The 20,439-nt window shown below is 33.9% G+C and overlaps 1 protein-coding gene across 1 annotated transcript in view; it reads left to right on the forward strand.

The window, feature by feature from the left end:
- The first annotated feature begins 12,481 nt into the window (after positions 1-12,481).
- Positions 12,482-20,439, forward strand: part of LOC149417530 (uncharacterized) — a 159,589-nt gene continuing 151,631 nt past the window's right edge. Inside the window, exon 1 of the mRNA XM_089640382.1 lies at positions 12,482-12,664. The gene's annotated coding sequence lies outside the window, so the exon portion shown is untranslated. The remainder of the gene's footprint in view (positions 12,665-20,439) is intronic.

A 20,439-nucleotide genomic window follows, 5' to 3' on the forward strand; every position in this document is an offset into this window, starting at 1 on the left:
ATGACGCTGTAATATTAAATATTAGATAGCAGTTTTTATGTTTTTACGTTGGCAACATTAGTCCTGCGCAAATTTTTTGTGGTTTCATAATCTGTAGTCGTGGTGTTTTTGGATTTACCACCATGTAATATGTTTGTTCTACATTGATGTCCATTATTAAATGTTAAAATTATTTAAAAAATCTATATTTATTTTAATTGTTTAACCTGAGAAACCATTTTGCATTTTCAATGCATTTTGAAAATAGGTATTTTGCATTTTGCATTTGAAATGCTTTTCTAAAAACCATTTTGCATTTTCAAATGGATAAGTTTTGACCCATTTCCATTTTGCATTTCAAATGGTTTTGGGTACCCATTTTGCACATCTCTGCAAACAATAAACCTAACCTAACGGTTAAATTGTGGTAAAATTATAATACAAGTTTGTCTTAATTACGTCTTTTTAATGGGAGTTCACTGCACAAACGCACTCCAGAGAAAACCGCCACTGAACCTAAATTAACTTAACCGAATCTAACCCAACCTAAACAAAACTAACCTATTATTTTATTGGTTCTGTTTTATCCGGTTACATTGGATCGGACATGAAAATTATTATATATAGGTACAAAAATTATGTTTTCAAAAGTATTTATAACACGACGACGATTATTTTGTTTTGAACCCCCGTCAGATTTAATAGATCGTGTGCATTTAATCTGACGCCGAAACGGATCGAGAGTCGACGGTTAACGAGGACCATTCAAATGTTAAAAAATCCAAAATGGCGTGGAGTCTTGTCTATGGTAGTGTAGGGTTTGAAAGTAGGTAGATACCATCTCACCTTTTAGGATTTTCAAATATTTTCACATCTTCCAGGTGAATGTGCCATTGATGTCACCTACGTTTCAACATCCTTACGTTGGAGGTTGGAGTAGCTCGCAGGCTATCATAGAAGCTACGCTGGATGGGTGAGTGAATATAGGCCAATAGAATGGGGAATATCGCCGGCTACCACCGAATATCAACCATCGCCAGATACGAACTACCAACCCCTGCGGCTAGGGGCGGATTCTAAAGCTTTTTTATACACTTCATTCAACTTCAATAAGTTTGTTATCTATTATGATTGTACCTAAACAATAGAAATATTGTTTAACCTCTTCCAGTACCTGCTTCCAGGTTGTAGTATTTTTACAAAAAACTAAGTAGGTTAAATGTCTTACCTAATATTAATTCGTTTTATTGATGTTGATTAATTTCACCGTTGTTAGTGCGATTTTCTAGGTGCACTGAAAACGTCAAGTTTTATTAGGTAATTATTTTTGATAAGTATTTTGTACGAATTTTGTGTGAATCGATAATTAAAGTGACTGAGTGAAAGAGAAAATTTAAAAAAATTATTTTTGGTATATAACTTTCGGTAATACCTAACTTTTTTGTTTCCAATAATGTGATATAAACAGTTTGCTTTATCCGTTTAATTGTTGACTGAGCCTAGCAAAGTCTTGTTTTAACTCGACCTTGCATTTCTTTTCATTTTCTTGCATTTCGTCTTGTTTGTTTGTCCGTTCCGTTTCCGTTTCAACATGGTGGCCATTTTAATGGTTTAGTAATTCAAATGTTTGGATTTTCTTATTCGCTTTTTTTTATATTATGCAATAGGTGCAAAGAAGGTTTGAAAATAGAATTGTAATTGAAATTCGAAGGGGAATGGCTGCGCGGCTCTTTTCATACAAAACAGAACAAATACTAAACCAAACTGAAAAAATATTTTTCTCATCAAAAGGTATAGCAGGATACGAGTATATGCTACTTTATTTATTTATATTTTAAATTATAAAACACAGCCCATTAAATAAATAAAATTTGCAATGGAGCAAACTTTGGCTGTATATGCTCGTACTGTTTCAATATAATGAAAATAATAAAAAAAAATTTAGTTCATTTATGACAAATATTTTTCAACGTAAATAGGTCGTTTGTAATTTGAATTTAACTCCATGAAAATTTTAATTTTTTATTTCATCATATTTGCACAGAGAAAATAATTATTTTTAAGTAATTACCACTAACTCAAAGTTACCTCTAAAGTCATGAAAAATCGAATTCTTTAATGCTCTATATTTTATAATTTAAAACATAAATAAATAAAGTAGCAATATCCACACCAGACATTTTGATTAAAATAATAATTATGTAGTTTGGTTAGGTTTTTTAGCCTCAAAACAAAATTTAAGTTTTGTATGAAAATGGTTTTCCTTAATCAAGCAAGCGTAGAATTATTATAAGGAACGGCTGCGCGGCCTTTTTCATACCAAACCTCAATTTGGATTTGAGGACAAAACACCTAACCAAACTACATAATTATTATTTCAATCTATAACAATTAAATAATGTGATGATTAATTTACTTTCAACTTGTGGATATACTTTTTACCGTTCTCAACTAACTTTAGTAACTCGATAGCACTATGATTCGGATATATAGGCGAGAATATAAACACTATAAACTATTTTAAAAAATCAGTGAACAGAAGTGTCAATTAAGCTTTAATTTAAGTATAAAAAAGAAAACATTGTAGAAGAGTGCAGCAATGCCAAATAATTAAAAAAAAAACTATATCGGTGGTGATTCTGCCAGTAACTGCGGTGCGATGAACTGTAGAATTTGGATTTGCTTTGAATTTAATTGTCAATTTTAAAATTTGCTATTTTTGAAACGATTCAAACAAGCGATAAAGTAATTAGGTACCAAAATTATTTTTTTTAGTAATCTGTAAATAGTATAAAATAAAGTCGCTATCCGCGTCTGTCTGTTTGTGCGCTTAGTTCTTCTAAACTACGCAAAGGATATTTTTTTACCAGTACCCCTCAACCCTCTTCAAAACGTCGCTCGTCATGTTGCAATATAGTTCCCCTGGCTCCACACAGCACAGCAATAAACCTCTTCTGATAAGTCACATAAAATAACAGAATATCTTCTTATATAACATTCAGGGGATATTAAACAGTTCTTGTATCTGATGCGGCTCTGTCTCCTAGTTTTCCATCTGTCGGTATGCCAATACACGAAATGAAAATATTTGCCACACAACCAACCCTCTCCGCTCCATTCTGTCTTGTAGCTCCCTCCCAGCTCAAGAGATGGATATTTGTTTCAAAGTCAACTTTTACCAATTCAAGAAGATCATACATCTAAAATAAAAATAATAAATACAATCTGTTCTCTAAAATAAATAACTCTCCGTGTAAAAAGTGGTGTGTCATATTATTTCTTCGATCAGAATTATTTTGCATTAGTCTGCTTGAATTACCTTGGTTACTATAGAGATTAAACAATCATTTTTTATTTCTAAATCATACTAATTAATATTTTTTGGCATTGTCATTGTATCTAAATTTTATTTCCGAAGTTTAATATTGCATAATATATTTTAAATCTAAACAAAAATTTTTAAAAAAGTTCAGTGATATAAAAATAAGTTTTGACAATAATATTTAATTAATATTATGTTTAGTGTTGCAATATTATTTAGCTTAAAAAATGGCGTTGTCAATTATTATTCTAGCTTTTCATAATTACGTTTCATACCTAAGTGTTTAACTTTAAATAACTGCGTAATACCAGGAACATTTAAGGTGATAAATGGCTTCCTAATTTCAGAAGAAATGTTCCCTTAAGTGAAATGCTTTGATATTTATAAGAGAATATGAAATAAAAGTAACTACTTCCGATAATAAACAAAAAACTTAATGCTTGCTAACCTTAATGTGCACCTTCATAATAAACATAATTTCAGTAAATTCGCACAATAAACCAATTATTCAAATAATATTAACCATATTATAATATATAAGCATAATTCACTGGATTGGTTTGTTTTTAAAATGAGTGAAAAATCGGATGCCGCCACTACCACAGAGGACATGAAGGTATTTCCCTTTAACTTATTAGACAACTTGATGGGTTAATGTGAAGTACCTAATTGAAAAAAGTTGTTTGACTTTAAAAGTAATTTTAGTCTATGATGTGTCTAACTAAACTAATCGCTTTAAATATATATTTCGCTATGGTCAATTTTCTGTAGCCGTTTACTGATACAATCACCAATCACCTACTATAATGTTAAATAAAATGTTTATGGTAACCTACCTACCCGATTTTTACTGACACGTAGTCAATAAACAGACATTGGGGTTCATTGTTTCACAGAACTGCACTCGTACATAAACATTATTTAAATGAAAAACAACAATTTTCCCAGGAAATTTGATGTCAGAAGGTAAAACCAACAAAGTCGTAGCATGTTTTTATGACATTTTAGAACCTTTGCAAAGTAAGCAACAACACGGCAATATTGAGTTATTACATTACTTATAAAAACCTACACAAAAAAGCTTGACAGGACCACTAGTGTTTCAGACTCGTTACAATTATATTTGATCATAATATTTATGACAAGAGAATCTTTCACAGTTTTAAAATTTTAAAAAAGCTAATTGTTCTGTCAACTAAGTACTTTTTAAGGTACATAAATAGATTAAAAACTTTTACTTCGGTATCGGTAGAAGTTTTCCACTACAGTCACGGCGAACTTTTCGCGCGAACGCCCTTTATGTTGACCGTCGCTTTCCCGCGTAATTAGCGGTCGCAAGATGGCGCCCGGGGCAAGCCGCGCCGGAAACTAGACTCGTTTGTTCGGCACTTAGCTTTGGTTCCTCACACCCCGCCTTCTGGGCGGGAGCGAGGAGGACGAAATTAGATTAGTCTATTCTTCGTATCGTATTCTTAGCCACAGTCCGGAGACATTGACAATGTTGGTAGGTACTTAGGACAATTTAGGCAGTTAGATATTTTAGGGACTTCAAATTAATGTATTCGTTAACGCTCCGTTATAAGCGTTAAAATAAGAAGAAAATTACCGAAGATGGTTTGAAAAGAGAATTTAAATACGAAGGATAGAAGGAGGGCGCTAATATATATAAAAAACGAATATAGTGAAAAGGCGTAAGCGACTTTTGTGAAAATATTTTCTAAAACATGACTTATTTAAAATAGAGCAAAGATATCTTGACACCCGAGTTAAGTAGCATTTAAAAAAAAGTGTTTATTTTTTCAAGTTAAATAACAAAATCAGATGTGTTTTTCATAATTCTCATAGCATATTTTAATTTAATGGTATAATTACTCTATATCAACTCTTCATCTGAACAGAACTTATCTTAAAAAAATATACACATTTTTAAGAGCTTAAAACTAGGGCCTTACTAATAAACGTGTTTTAAATTTTACACAACTGATAAACAACCAATAATATATGAAAAAATGGCTATTTATCAGTTGTGTAAATTTTAAAACACGTTTATTAGTAAGGGGGAAGTGTTCAAAGGAAGTATATACCTACCTACGTTTCATAAAATAAAAACACATTTTAGACATAAATGATTTAATATTTTATTTGGGTGGGTAATTTTTTTTTGATTTTTCACGCCCATCAGACTTAATTAAATAAAAAAAACATTAAACCTAAGTATTTATTAATGTCAGTAGTTTTGACCCTAAAGGTAATATCTCTCGTAGTGTTATAATGTAACTGGTTACGTAATTGCTCATAAAAGGTCATGTTTACGCTTCCAAGGAGGTAGATAAAATTAATAAAACGTAGAACTGATGATTTTACCTTATAAAACCTGATTGCACAAAAGTAAGTGCTAATTACTTAGCTGCTTACTAACAATACTTACCTATTCAAACGCCATAGCTATGTTTAGTTTCATTACTCGTGTTTGTAATAAGTACCTATGTATATGCAGGTATAACTCTACAACAAAATTAACTGTCATTCAAAACTGACACACGGAGAATAATGACTATTGCTGATTTATTAAAATCCTGTTAAAAAAGTTGATAGCAGGCTATTTACTAATAAACTATTAGTACTTTCACAATATATCGAAACATGTGTTCATGCAGCTGCATTTATCTTGTTATATATTGACGAAATGCGAAAATATTAGAATTTTATGAACATGTGTTGCAACATCGTTATAACACATTCGTGTTTTACTGATAGGCTTGCAGTTCTGTTTTTAACAGGAATACGAATAATTTGAAGAGATTTTTAAATAAATTAACAATATTGTATATCAGTAAGTTTTCTCGGTGCAAAAATATTATAACATATAAATCACAAATAAAAAGCTGGACACAAAACATCGGGAGATCAAAAATAGAAGATATGATACATTTAGAAAATAATTTATTGATGTTGATTAATTTCACCGTTATCAGTCTTATTTTCTAGTTGAATTAAAATGTCACTTTTAAATTTTATTAGGTCGGCATTTGTGATAGTGTACGAATCTTGTGTGAATCCATAATTAAAGTGATGAACTTTAAAAAATATATTTTAGTATGCAACTTTAGGTGAGACCAAACCTTTTGTTTTCAATAATATGACATAAATAGTTTGTTTTATTCGTTCAATTAGGAATACTAAAATTATTGACTGAGCGTAGCAAAGTCTTGTTTTAACTCAACCGTTTTGCATTTCGTCTGTCTGTAAAAATGTTTGTATGTTTCTGCATCCACTTTATTGTTCAAGCTAGCCTTACTTTAACTAGTTGGCTGACTTTGACTAGGTAGCTAACTTTTGAGTGAGCTTTTCAATATCATGGTACCTACCTGCCTAAAGAAAGTTTGAAAAAAGAATTGTCATTGAGATAGTCACGTTTCTTCGGACAAATTGTATAATAAATTCTTCCTTATTAGAAAATATGCACCAATACACACAATTATAAGGTAAACTCTTATTATTTAGCGACCTACATTCATTTTTACGGTTTTACTATACCTATGTATAAGTGAACATTTAGAAAATAACACATAATTAGACCGGTCGGTGGCCGAGTTGACATCGCGTTTGGGTCGCACCCAGGCGTAGAGTGTTCAATTCCTCGGCTGGCTAAGTCCTCCATCACAACATAAGCAACATTTTCAGCTTACTGTGGTGGTAGTAGGAGATTTTCAAATATTGTCAGGTTATTCGTAACCCGGAAATATTTGTCTTTCTTAAAAAAAAATTGCTTATATTACACGGAATCTAAACATGGCGGTTATAAACCACAAGAAGGAAACACACTGGTATAAAATATTGCAAATTTATTAAAAATCTATTCCAATTATTCGTAATCCATAATAATCCTAAATGAATGAATTTATAGGAATGTACTAACGCGACGTCAGAAGACGTGGTCATAAAAATCATTATATTTTCGCATTTTGTCATTATATTAACATATTAACAGGGCAAACGCAGGTGCATGAATACGGGTTCCGATGTATTCGGAAGTACTAATATTTATTAGGAAACTACCCGCTGTTCATTTTTAACAGGATTTTAATAAATCAGCAATACTCATTTTTCTCCGTGCAGATGTTTACCTACTTGCTTTTAATTAGTGTTGGTGAATCAGATTATACGCACTACTGGACGAGTAACGTTAATCAGCTGTTTACTCAGATGGTGCTATATTTATATTAGTGCTATATTTTGACCACCATTCTAGTTGCATCACTTAAACGAATTAGTATTACGAAATACCAAACAGTTATTGCAGACAGAGATTTTGAGGTTCGGGCTTAAAAGCCTATATATTATTGTTTATTAACACTTGGCTTAATGGACGCGTGCGGTATTTATAGGAAGCTTTCTGCTATAAACCAGCAGCCAGGTACAGCTTGACCGCTTAACTTTGCAGTCGGTGGAGTCGCCATAGTAGAAGTTGGAATACAATTATAGAATCAATCCCTGAACAAAATGTAAAAAAATGACCAATACAATGAATACACATAAATTCATTAATTGTACAGCTTAGTAAGAAAACAAAAGTTGATTAAAAATACAGTAGGTACTTAATCATCGAAGAATTAATAAAAAAATATGGTACCTAAGTAAAGTACTTATATATTTATTTTTACAAACATTTTTTTTATTTTTTTTTTATAGTGAATACCTCACAAGAGTCCCAACTGCTCCCGTCTGGAGCCAGTGAGACTATGGCATCCCCAATTGGGGGATGTTGTGAGGCTGAAGGTAAGTGGGGAAGGGAAAGAGGAAGGTGGGGAAGTACCTGGCTATTCAGATCTAGTCACTAAACACGGCTAAAGCCATTTGGAGCAACGTTTCAATTCTGAATGGTGGTCTTACACCAGGGCGATACTGGTAGTATCTTCCACTCTGGAACGTGCCGCAAATATACTATATATTATTTTAATTAATTAATTGTGAAATAACACAAATTAATCAAATAAAATTTATTTGCGCACGCCGGGTTCGAACCCGCGACCTTCGGAATGGCAGTCCAATGCGTTACCACTGGACTATGCCGGCCGTCAATAACTGATCCACTGAATGTACATACATGTACATTCAGTGGATCAGTTATCAAATTTGAATATTATTAACAATCAAAAATTATTTTTAAATGACCCAATATTAAACCTATTCCCTTTGTAAATTGTTCCAAATTGCCTCTCTTTCCCCTATCCGTTTTATCTTTTCATTGTTGTCATTGTCTTTGTCTATTATTTTTTAATGACACCATTGTCTATGTCTATTATTTTCTATTGACACCATTGTTTATATCTATTATTTATAATTAGTTTTATTAAAAACCCTGAAGAAGTGAGCGTTACTCATGAAACATGTTGGTAATAAACAATAAAAGTGGTAAAAACGAAGTATTTTATTAATTTCAATCAAATGATTTTTATTTACTTTGCAGAAGAAAAGTATTATACTAACCTTAATTATAATTATTAGTGAGATATGTTATTATAGCCTTCTGATAACTAAATAATCTATTTACCGCGAAGCTGATAAAAACTTTTAATTTTCAAATGGCAAAATGAAATCTTGAAATGAATTTTTTCAGGCTCTATGGTACCAAACGGGCTGAACTTTTGGAATCGTGACGAGAATCACAGTCTCAATTGAAATCAGTTATAAAACTGCAGAAAGTAGCATTTCTGGGAAAATCATCATTCTTGTGGGCGGTAATTTGAGACTTGGGTTCGAACTTTGAAAGCCATTTTTTCAGGTTCTATGGTACCAAAACGGACTGAAATTTTAGAATCGTGGTGAGAATCACAGTCTCAATTGAAATTAGTCACAAAATCTGAATAAAGTTGCATTTCTAGTAAAAACAATTATTCTTATGGGCGCTATTTGGAGACATAGGTTCGAAATTCAATAGCCATTTTTTCTGGCTCTATGGTACCAAACGGGCTGAAATTTCGGAATCGCGATCAGAATCATGGTACAAACCGAAATCAGTCTTAAAATCTAAACCTTAAGAATGATGCTTTACGTATTGCTTTCCATGGGTTTTCTCAATTATGTCGCTTCAGAAAACAGAAGATATATTTTGACCACCGAATACCGAAAAATGTCATGTGGTATTCATTTTCCTATTACGGCCACCTGCAAAGTTAAGTATATCAAGCAATATTTCCGCTACCGACAATACGATATAGGCTATCTGCTATCATCGCACGGTACAGGAAATAGCCATTACCTATTGAACTAGCTATCATGGTAAATGGCACGGCCTTGCTTGCATCTAGCTAAAAGCTTCCGTGAGCTAATAATACGATATGGGCTATCTGCTATCATCGCACGGCACAGGAAATAGCCATTACCTATTGAACTAGCTATCATGGTAAATGGCACGGCCTTGCTTGCATCTAGCTAAAAGCTTCCGTGAGCTAATAATACGATATGGGCTATCTGCTATCATCGCACGGCACAGGAAATAGCCATTACCTATTGAACTAGCTATCATGGTAAATGGCACGGCCTTGCTTGCATCTAGCTAAAAGCTTCCGTGAGCTAATAATACGATATGGGCTATCTGCTATCATCGCACGGCACAGGAAATAGCCATTACCTATTGAACTAGCTATCATGGTAAATGGCACGGCCTTGCTTGCATCTAGCTAAAAGCTTCCGTGAGCTAATAATACGATATGGGCTATCTGCTATCATCGCACGGCACAGGAAATAGCCATTACCTATTGAACTAGCTATCATGGTAAATGGCACGGCCTTGCTTGCATCTAGCTAAAAGCTTCCGTGAGCTAATAATACGATATGGGCTATCTGCTATCATCGCACGGCACAGGAAATAGCCATTACCTATTGAACTAGCTATCATGGTAAATGGCACGGCCTTGCTTGCATCTAGCTAAAAGCTTCCGTGAGCTTACGGTAAATAAACTGTCAAAAATAGTTCGTAATTGATTATATCGTTGATGGAATTTGAAAACAAAACAGCTGGTCACGTTATTTACTTGGTTAGAAACTAATCATAGCAAACCTTTAACTGTGTTGTGATCGAAATATTTAAACTAGCCTAATTAGTAATTATGTTTAGGTACTAATCAAATATTAACCAATTCATAAATAACTACACTGAAAATATTAATTTTATTTATCATTAAACTCAGTTAACACGTACCATGTACCTACGCCAATATATTAAATTTATTCATATTGATGTAAGGGTGGAATTATTACCTGGTGGTAATTTCTTTTAAAATAAAATACCCTTTAAATAGCACTATAAAACTGAACGTTAAAAATAAGCACATTGCTGATCATTAATGTCAACAGTCTCAATTCTTTTAGACAATTCCATAGTGTAAAACCAACTAAAATTAGTAAAAGCATTCGTACTAAAATTACACGAATACCATGGAAATAAAGTTTAATGTCACAATGCCCAATTATAGAAAAATCACAAAGCATAAAATATCTCGGGGTAGTAATTGTTAAATATCTTAGATGGGACCTACATATCAAAGGTATCACGGAAAAACTTACAAAACTTATATATTTCTTTAAAAATCTAAGAAATATGGTAAATAAAAAGGACATGAAAAAATCTATTAAGCTTTATGTCATTCTCGTATTGAATATGGAATTATAGGATGGGGATCTGCTGTATCCTAAGTATATACATAACCTGAACACAATTCAAAAGGAATCGTAAAGACCATACTGAAAGTACCCATAAGAACGCCTTCGATTGAAATTTACAATATATTTTTTGTTGTTTTTTTTTTTATGTTTTGATGTACCAAATATACAATAAATATATGCTAAAAATATACTATTGAAAATATTCAAAAATACTGAATCCTAAAAAATATTCCAGGTCATAAAACCACATTCGGACCAAGAAATTATATTTATTTTTCGACGAAACTCCACAACATCTTTCCTTTGATTGATTACAAATTAAGAATAAAAATCTGCCTGAAATATTTTAATGAAAAAACGACAAAAAAACATTAAAAACGACATAGAAAACTAATAAAACAGAAATGAATAACTTTAGTTTTCCCCAGCACAGGTCACCCTAGTGAGGAGTACTAAGAAATACAATTTACTATACGTATATTTAATATCATATTTTGTATGTAGCTATAAAAAAATTAAAATAAATTAATAGTATCTAAAATAAAATTTAAATAATACAAAAAAACTGCTTTGATATAGAACCTTCATGACGGTTTATATAATTGTTTTGTTATCTAACCTATTATATCTGTTTGTTTCAGATGCCTCCTCTCTGCCTCTTTTATTTCTCTCATCCATTCGGTATTCTGTCTCCCGACCCTCCCACCATGACCCAGGCCCCTCCGGATTGCTTCCCTCCTTCCTGGAACCAAAGCTACCAATCTACCCCGTGGAGGCAACAACCTGGAATTAGAATTACTTCCTACCACACCAGCAGGACAGACAGTCCGACTCAAACCGACCCAATTAACTATCCAAAAACTAGTTCAAACGTTCCCGCGACAAGCAAACACATCCACTGTCACCAAGACAAAACATGTACGGCAAGAAACGAACAACCCACCTGTTACAATAATCATCAAACTGCTAGTTCAGAGTACAGGTGCGTGAACAAAAACGAACACAGACTTGTAAATAAAGGCAATTGTCGAACTGAAAAAGAAATGAGAGGTGACATCATGAAATCAAGGACGGCTGATTGGAAAAGTAAAGATTGTAAAAACTTCAACACAAGAGGCTTTAGTTGTGTTGATAATTCAATGAATGACGCGCGGAGTAGACCAACATATGACTCAAGATATCTCAATTGCGAAAGAAGCCATATCAAATCCAGTTTTCTTCCATTTCAACAAAATACGATGTATTGCAAAAGTAAAGCTAAATACCAAAGACAACCAAATTTTCAACAAACGCTTCCACCATTAGAAAGAACGGTAAAACATCACCATGATGAAGAAAGATGTGCGCCTGTGGAGCCAGTTTGGCATGGTGTGAAGAAAATGAATAATTTCCGAACTAAAGCATATCTTCCACCGTTAGAGTTTCAACACTACGCGTCAATGCAAGAAGACGACGATTACGAGTATGAAACCTTCGAAGATGAAACAGCGCCTGATCCAGAAGAGAAAGAATTAGAGTTATGTTTGAGCCGCGAGAAAGATTGTCGGAAAGAAAAGCGGAGGAAAGTAAGGAATACGAGACGCAGGAAAAGCCTGAATATTTATTCTTCAAGGGGAGTTAATAAAGGCAGAGTTAAACCAAACAGAAGTGCAGCAAGAAAACTGGCTAGCTGTCTGATCCAGAGCGTCCATAACAGTAAGTGAAATTGTCGTACTATTTATTTATTTATTTGTTCATGTTCTCCACAAAACGGTTATGCACTAATATTTTGTGGAGAAGATCATAAATTTGAGGTACGTATAAGTTTTAAAGGTCATGGGGGCAGTTTTACTATTTTGTGACATACGTCAACAGATAGTTGCTGAAATGTCTGTAAGTGACGTTGAAAATGTCGATGGTCAATGCAGAATTGTTAAACAGTTGAGTTGCTCTGTTAATTTGCGCGTTCTGATACGCAGAAGTCCTCGCTTTCGGAGCATAAAAAGTGCATGAGATCTCCCACGAGTATATTTGTTAGGCACAAAAAGTTGTTCTTGCATAATTTGTGTTATTCCGTTGCTTTCGAGGTTTCCCCTTACATCATATAATATTATAATTTGCACACATGGTGAGGGTTGAACCATTTTAGATTATTATATAACTTATGCCCTAGCCACACAAGTAAAGTATTTCAAGCCAGGATAGCAAAATAACATGCCAACGTCCTATTTTAGCAAGATCTTGGCTTACTCTCCTGGCTAGGATGCTAAGAAATTTTAATCCAATATCATTGCAGTTATCAGAGTAACTATACATCCTTAGGGAAAAAGACACTTACCACACTAGCCGATCATGTACTAGCTTCGTCGGACGAAGCTAATCACAAAGCCAAGATAATAACTTCGGTGGTGGTGGGGATCAAATAAAGAACCCCGTACAATTAAACTATCCTGATTTGAGACGCTAAAAAAAACCAGTTCTGTCTACACGTAGCTGGACTTAATAGATTTCTAGGTTACTAGCAATTTATAGCTTGCTATCCTGGCTTGAAATACTAGTCTCGTGTGGCTTGGGCATAATACACGATTAAATAAATGTTGAATGGCAATGCCACTTGTAACTTTGATCTTGGTTGCTGTATTTGCGATAAAGCATAGGTACTTGTTTGTTGTTCGTACATGTAATATGAATTAATGTCATATGTAGAAGAACGAACACAGGTAAGACCTTGACTGAGGAAAATATCATTAGTAATAGATATTACGATGACGTAACTTCAAAACTGTGAAATGGTGAATATTAAATAAATATTTCTTTATCTCTATGTCTTGTCTGAAACAGCAGATACTCGCGAACGGTGAATTATTTGAAACTGAACAAATATCAGGAAGTTACTATTTTCAGTTTGCAACCTATTTTATTAATTACCTATGGAGTTTTGAAAAAAAATAACTGTCAAAATATAAGACAAGACGCCGTCCTGAGAGTTCTATATTTAAAAGTTTAAATCTCGGGTGAAGACGGGTAGTAAATACTAACTACTCTTCTAGCTATACGTGGTACTATAAATATTTCAGATGTGGTAAGTGCTGAGGTCTCCAAAATGAGAGATTAAAGATTTCGGTGTTCGTAAATATAGTGATATTATATCTATACATTAGATATTAGATTTTATTTATAAATATTATGTCCAATGTGTTTCTTACTCAATCGGGAAAGGTAACTTGCATAGCTCGTTCTTTAGACTCTCGGATTACATTTCAAATCTAGTCGTTGAAACTTTATACTTGCGCTGAACTCAGATGTCAACAGGGGCGGATTTACTCATTCGGGGACCCTAATTGCATCACCAACCGGAAAATTGAACAGAAAACAAACAAAAATCGGTAAAACCAGGGCGGAGAGTTTATAAATTACAATATTTTAAAAACTATTGTTTTGCGTAGATGAAAAATAAGTAGGTACCAAACTCTCACCACACGGAGAAAACTTACTAATAAAAAATATTGGTAATTTATTAAGAATCTTTACAAATTATTTGTAATTTGGTTCAAACGGGATTGAAAGCCGCTAACGAATGAATTGATAGGTTTCCCGATAAACTTTCAGTAAAATACCAATGTATCAACACGATTTCTGAACATGTGTTCTTAAAAATCCTAATATTTTCGCATTTCGTCATTATATATTATTAATAGTTAGGTGCATGAAGACGTGTTCCGATATTATTACGAATTTACTAAAAGTTTATGAGGAAACTGCCTGGAGTCCCGTTTTTAAACGGATTACCAAAAAAATTAAGAGATTTAAAAAAAATCAGTAATTGTCATTTTTCTCCGTGCACGCACTATCGAAAATTTCACATATTAGATACTATGTTATTACCTTTGATAGTCTTTTTGCGCAAATAACGTGTAATAGACATTAGTAAGCGGTTTCGATTATTCTACTGTTATTTCAATGGAAGGTGCTCATTGTGGTTGTCATTGAACCCCTTGAGAGACTTCAATCGCGTGCCCGACATTTGTATGCAATTGACAAATGCCACATGATAAAGTGGGTTTACGAATCATCTGCTGTGAAATGATATTTATCGGCCTATATATTTCTTAAAAATACCCCTCTCGACTTTCCCAAAACTGTCTCCAGACATTAACGGCAATTATAAAATAATCCCGACAAAAAACTTTGCCACTTTGTACTAGATCAGTGGTCCCCAACCCATGGTACGCGGCCCTGTTTCGGGCCGTAGATCAAATGTTAAGGGCCGCGGCGCAAGAGCCTGCCTAAAAACCAAAATTTTGTCAAATTAGTCGCTCCTTTGACACCAAATTAGTCGCTCCTTTGACACCAAATTAGTCGCTCCTTTGACACCAAATTAGTCGCTCCTTTGACACCAAATTAGTCGCTCCTTTGACACCAAATTAGTCGCTCCTTTGACACCAAATTAGTCGCTCCTTTGACACCAAATTAGTCGCTCCTTTGACACCAAATTAGTCGCTCCTTTGACACCAAATTAGTCGCTCCTTTGACACCAAATTAGTCGCTCCTTTGACACCAAATTAGTCGCTCCTTTGACACCAAAGGCTGTCTCACCTAACTTAAATAAGGTAAAACTATTCAATCATTTGGTGTCAAAAGCTGTCCTTTATCGATCGAAGATCGAGTCGAGACGTCTACCAATCGAGGAAATCTTATCGATACTTGAAAAAGTGAAAATCGACGATCTGGTAAGAGTTAAAATGTTAAATCTCTGTATATTAATTTTTTGGTGTAACTGTATTTTATTTTAAACACGATTATTAAGAGGAAGCTACAAGCCGAAAATGTGTATATTCTTGGTATACCTTATATTGTAGGTAATGGGCATTAAAATTACTTGACAAACGGAGTCTAGAAACGTTCGATTTCAAGAACAAATTCTGGTTTTTATTTATTTTGTAAATAATTTTATAAGAAAGCAAAAAAAGTTAATCAAGTGAAACTGTCACAGATAATCTTAGCTATAATACTGTATTTTTTAAAAGTTTTTTCCTTTACGCGTTCATACATTTCTATTGAAAAAAATATTTTTTAGTTGTTTACATTAATATTTTTTACTGAGCAATTTATTTTTTTATTCATATTCTACTCAAGGGAAACGATAGGAAAGCTTCAATTTATCTAAAGCATATTTTATGGTATTCATAATGTAAACCAATTCGTTATAAAGATGAATCAAAATAGTGATTTAGCATGAAGCTTCGCCTTAAATCAAAACAATCAACGGCAACCCCTCGAAAGGCCGCGGCATAATTGTCAATCGTTAACCGGTCCGCGCCAAAAAAAGGTTTGGGATCACTGCACTAGATGACTTTAATGACATATTTTAAAATAACATGGGATTCCTTGTCAGCGTAGAGCCTTAGTCCTGCGCATTCAGAGTGTGTAGAGTAAATTCGCCCCTGCCTGTGATGCGGTCTTGTTAGCAAGTCAGAGCAGACTGGTTTGGAGCGCGTATCTCCCAGCGACTTCGACAACTGCAGGTTTTATGCATAGAACACGTCTTACCACTTTTTATGCCCAAACCCGCTTTAGTCGATCATCTTAAATTGACAACTACGTCATTAAGCCGACATGAAAGAAGCAGATAAAATAAATAATATAATATGTGGTTAAACTTAAAAAATTACCAACTGCTTCCAACCGTTTGGAGCCAGTGGTACTATGGCATCCCCAATTGGGGTATGTGGTGAGGCTAAAGTTAGTGGGGAATGGAAGGAGATGGAGAGGAAGTAGGTGGGTTAGTACCTGGTTATTCAGATCTGTACAGCGAACACGGCTAAAGCCATTTCAAGCAACGTTTCAATACTGAATAGTGGTATTTCACTAGGGCGATACTGAAAGTATCTTTTACTCTGGAATGTGCCGCAAATATGCTTTATATTATTTTAATGAATCAATTGTGAAGCAACAGAAATTAAGCGGGTAAAATGTTTTCATTAAAGACAATTAGCGATTCTAAAATTAAAATTTTAAACAGAAAAATATACAATCGAAACTTAAAATTGTTGAACCATTGTCTTAAATATTACTAATGAAGTTATTCCAAAAATAATAAAACTAATAGATTTTTTTTTTCTGTATGAGCCAATTTTGTTAAATACATTTTCTACGAACCTTGCCCCTCGACCAAGTCGTCCGTCAAGTAAGATAAGTTTTGGGTGAAATTCTGATATTTTTATTTATTTATTATCTTTTCATAAGCTCAAGAAAGATCCGCAAAATGTTTTGATTTCCTACGAACTTTTTTTCCAGATTTTTTTACTCTAGAATCCGTCATTTTAAGTTATGTATTTTTTTATCGGAAAATATATTTATATTCTTTTATAATTTTTATCCCAAACGAAATAAAGACAAGAAATTTTAAGAACATATGTATTTTAACCATGTATATTTTAAGAACATATGTATATTTTAACCTTGTATATTTTAATAACATATGTACATTAACTATGTATATTTTAAGAACATATGTATATTAATCGTGTATATATTAAGAACATATGTATTTTGTTATTTATTTACAAATGTAGATATTTCGAGGCTGATTGCGAAAAAAATTTTTTTTAACGAAACTGCCCAACTCAATTGAGCAATTATTTATTATGTTTGAATTGGGGAAAATATGTATATTAACCATGTATATTTTAATTCTTAACGGATTTTGACAAAAAAAAATTTAACGTTAGGTACTGTAAGCACGGGTCGATTCTTGAATTTAGTTTTATATTATGAATTTATTTTATTCTGGGTATCTCCAACGGATACTATAACTCCATGCTCAATTGCTTACTCTTATTACGCAATTAACCTGGCGGACTTTGAAACATGATTTGAACCCCTGCCTTCCGAGAATCTGAGTTTGTAGGGGCCCCCGTGTAAGAGCCCCTGAATAGTAAATGAGTAAGAGGTACGACTCACAAAGAGGAAAACTTGACCTGACCCTTCTCAGATTGCTTGGCAGTTTGACATTGTAACCAGTTCCCAAGGAAAACACTCCGGTGCCTACGAGCAGGTACAGTAAAATATGGGAGAGGTATATTACTGATAAAATACGGAAGGTTACTGGCAGGTAAATAATAACTAAGAATAATTTTAAAAAATAATCCATCAAAACTCAATGAATGCCTGCTAGAATACATGAAAACAAGGACTGGTACCGTAACACATTTTTTTCAAGTTCATAAAGCGGTCTATTTGATAGATTCCACACGCGTCTGGTGGGAGTGCTGTCCCTTTTCTACCAGTATTTCAATAGAAGATGCCCCGAGAAACTAGCGTCATTGATCCCTTCGGTATCGGTGTATCGTTGGAAAACACGCCAAACGCGCGCCGACCATTTATACACGGTTTACATTTGTCACATGAGAACGGGTCTAAGACTCGTTCTTTAGTTAAACAGTTCGGCTGTGGATCGATTTTCCGGCCTCTGTGTTTCCTCCCTTCTACGACATGGGTCTCTTCAAGATACATGTTCACTCCTTCCTCTTGTAAAAAAGACTTACCCTCGCGATGCTCTCCTCCCCAAACATGACGTTGACCCAGAGAGAAATTATTTTCCTGAGGGCCTTCTGCGTGGAGTTAATGTGAACAACATTATATAGACTTATTAGCTACCTCCAAATTTAGAAATTTTACATGGTCATTCAAGATACATAATGTGGTGATCTGCCGTGCCGATTACTCAGATAATTTGTAAATAAAATACGTTTGGTATTCCATACTATTTGGTTTAATTAGGTTGCTTTAGTATTTATACAAATGGACAGTATTCGAGATGTTATTGCAAAGAGAGGACGAGTTACAACAGACACGCCTTTTTATACGTCTCGGTCATGCTGTCTCACTCAGATATGCCTGTCTCTTTCATACCGACAGACATACGTTCACCACACATAATGTGTCTAAAATAACAATAAAAAATAATAACAATATTTGCAAAATATTTATTACGGTATCCCAACTCTTAGTTTTCACATTTTTTTCTCGCATTTCAATTATTTTGCGCATCTCAACTAAAGCGGTAGTTCAATGAAAAACGAGATTAAAAAATATACTCCACCGTCGCGCGTCTATGCGAGTTTTCAAAAACGCTAGCGACGCAGTCGCTAAAAATAAGTGAAACATTTGTCATGGTTAAACCATTCAAAATAGACAGTAGGTATTGCAGGTTGCAGAACACAGGTTGGCAGTTTTCCTAAACAACAAAGGACCACGAGCCTTCGTAATGGATTCTGCAATAGCGTGTAGGTACTCGTATAGAGGTTCTGGAGTGTTGCCAACTCCCAACGCGGCATAAGAACCCAAACGGAAACTATTTATATAAGACAAGGTGAGACTTGCTAAATCTAATTAGCAGTACCTTTTATTATCAGGGCCGGCCCTAGTTTTTTTTTGACGTCCCTTGTCAAAACCACGCCTTGGTAGGTGATCACTGTAATCAATATTATTTGGACGATTAGTATTTTTGTGCAGCGCCATTTTTGTGAAAAATAATCTCAAAGGCGATGTGTTAGGTGGTAGGTATTATCAGCGCTCCGATTGCGCCCGCGTAGGCCCGGTCCTGATTACTAGTGCCCCACTGAGGGGGATGCTGTGGTATATCTCAGTTTAATAAACTATCAAGGGAGATGCAACTAATCCAATCTAATACTTACACGAAACTTGAACTAAAATATCGTTGTAGCTTCTTCTCAAGAAGTATGGCGAAGTCTGGAAAGAAAAATGTAAGATCCGAGGGATAACTTTCCTAATTCAAGAATCAGACGATTGCAGGAATAGAGATGGAAGACAAAATTGTGTTTTCCAAATTTTTCGCATTTCAAATCTTTCAACCGAATCTTCATGCAATATTACTTTTTTTTTCAGTTTGGTGTTATTGTTGTATTACGAGAAAATGTCTATTGTGCTATAGGTATAAAGAGCACCAACCAAACACAGCCATTTTGTTCATCTAGGCTTGTGTACCCTGTTCCCAAGACATCACTTTATAAAATAATAATTTCAGTTACCTACCTCGTAATTTGTGTTTTCAGGAGAATTCTCATCTTGATACCACATACCGAAAAGGTCAAACACAAAATTTAGTTACAATTCAGCTTTAACGACGTACTATGTTGTTGAGCGGTACGATTCTCGGTTACGAATTCGGAAGTTGCGGGTTAAAATCGCTGCGTGCGCAAGTACATTTTATTTGATTAATTTGTGTTATTTCACGAAGACAGATACTTCCACACCTTCCCCTTCCCATTACCTTCAGCCTAAAAATACACCTACCCTAATAATTGGCGATGCCATAATCTCATTGACGGTTGGGAATAGTTGGGAATCTTACACGGTAATCCCGTTTTAAAAAATAATACACAGTAACACTATCTTAAATAATATTATATTACCAATAACAGTTATTGGTAAGATAATATGTAAAATTGTAACCAACTACAATACCT

The sequence above is a fragment of the Hesperophylax consimilis genome, chromosome 15 (assembly GCF_061612785.1).
Source record: "Hesperophylax consimilis isolate HC1 chromosome 15, BYU_Hcon_1.0, whole genome shotgun sequence".
Classification (NCBI taxonomy): domain Eukaryota; kingdom Metazoa; phylum Arthropoda; class Insecta; order Trichoptera; family Limnephilidae; genus Hesperophylax; species Hesperophylax consimilis.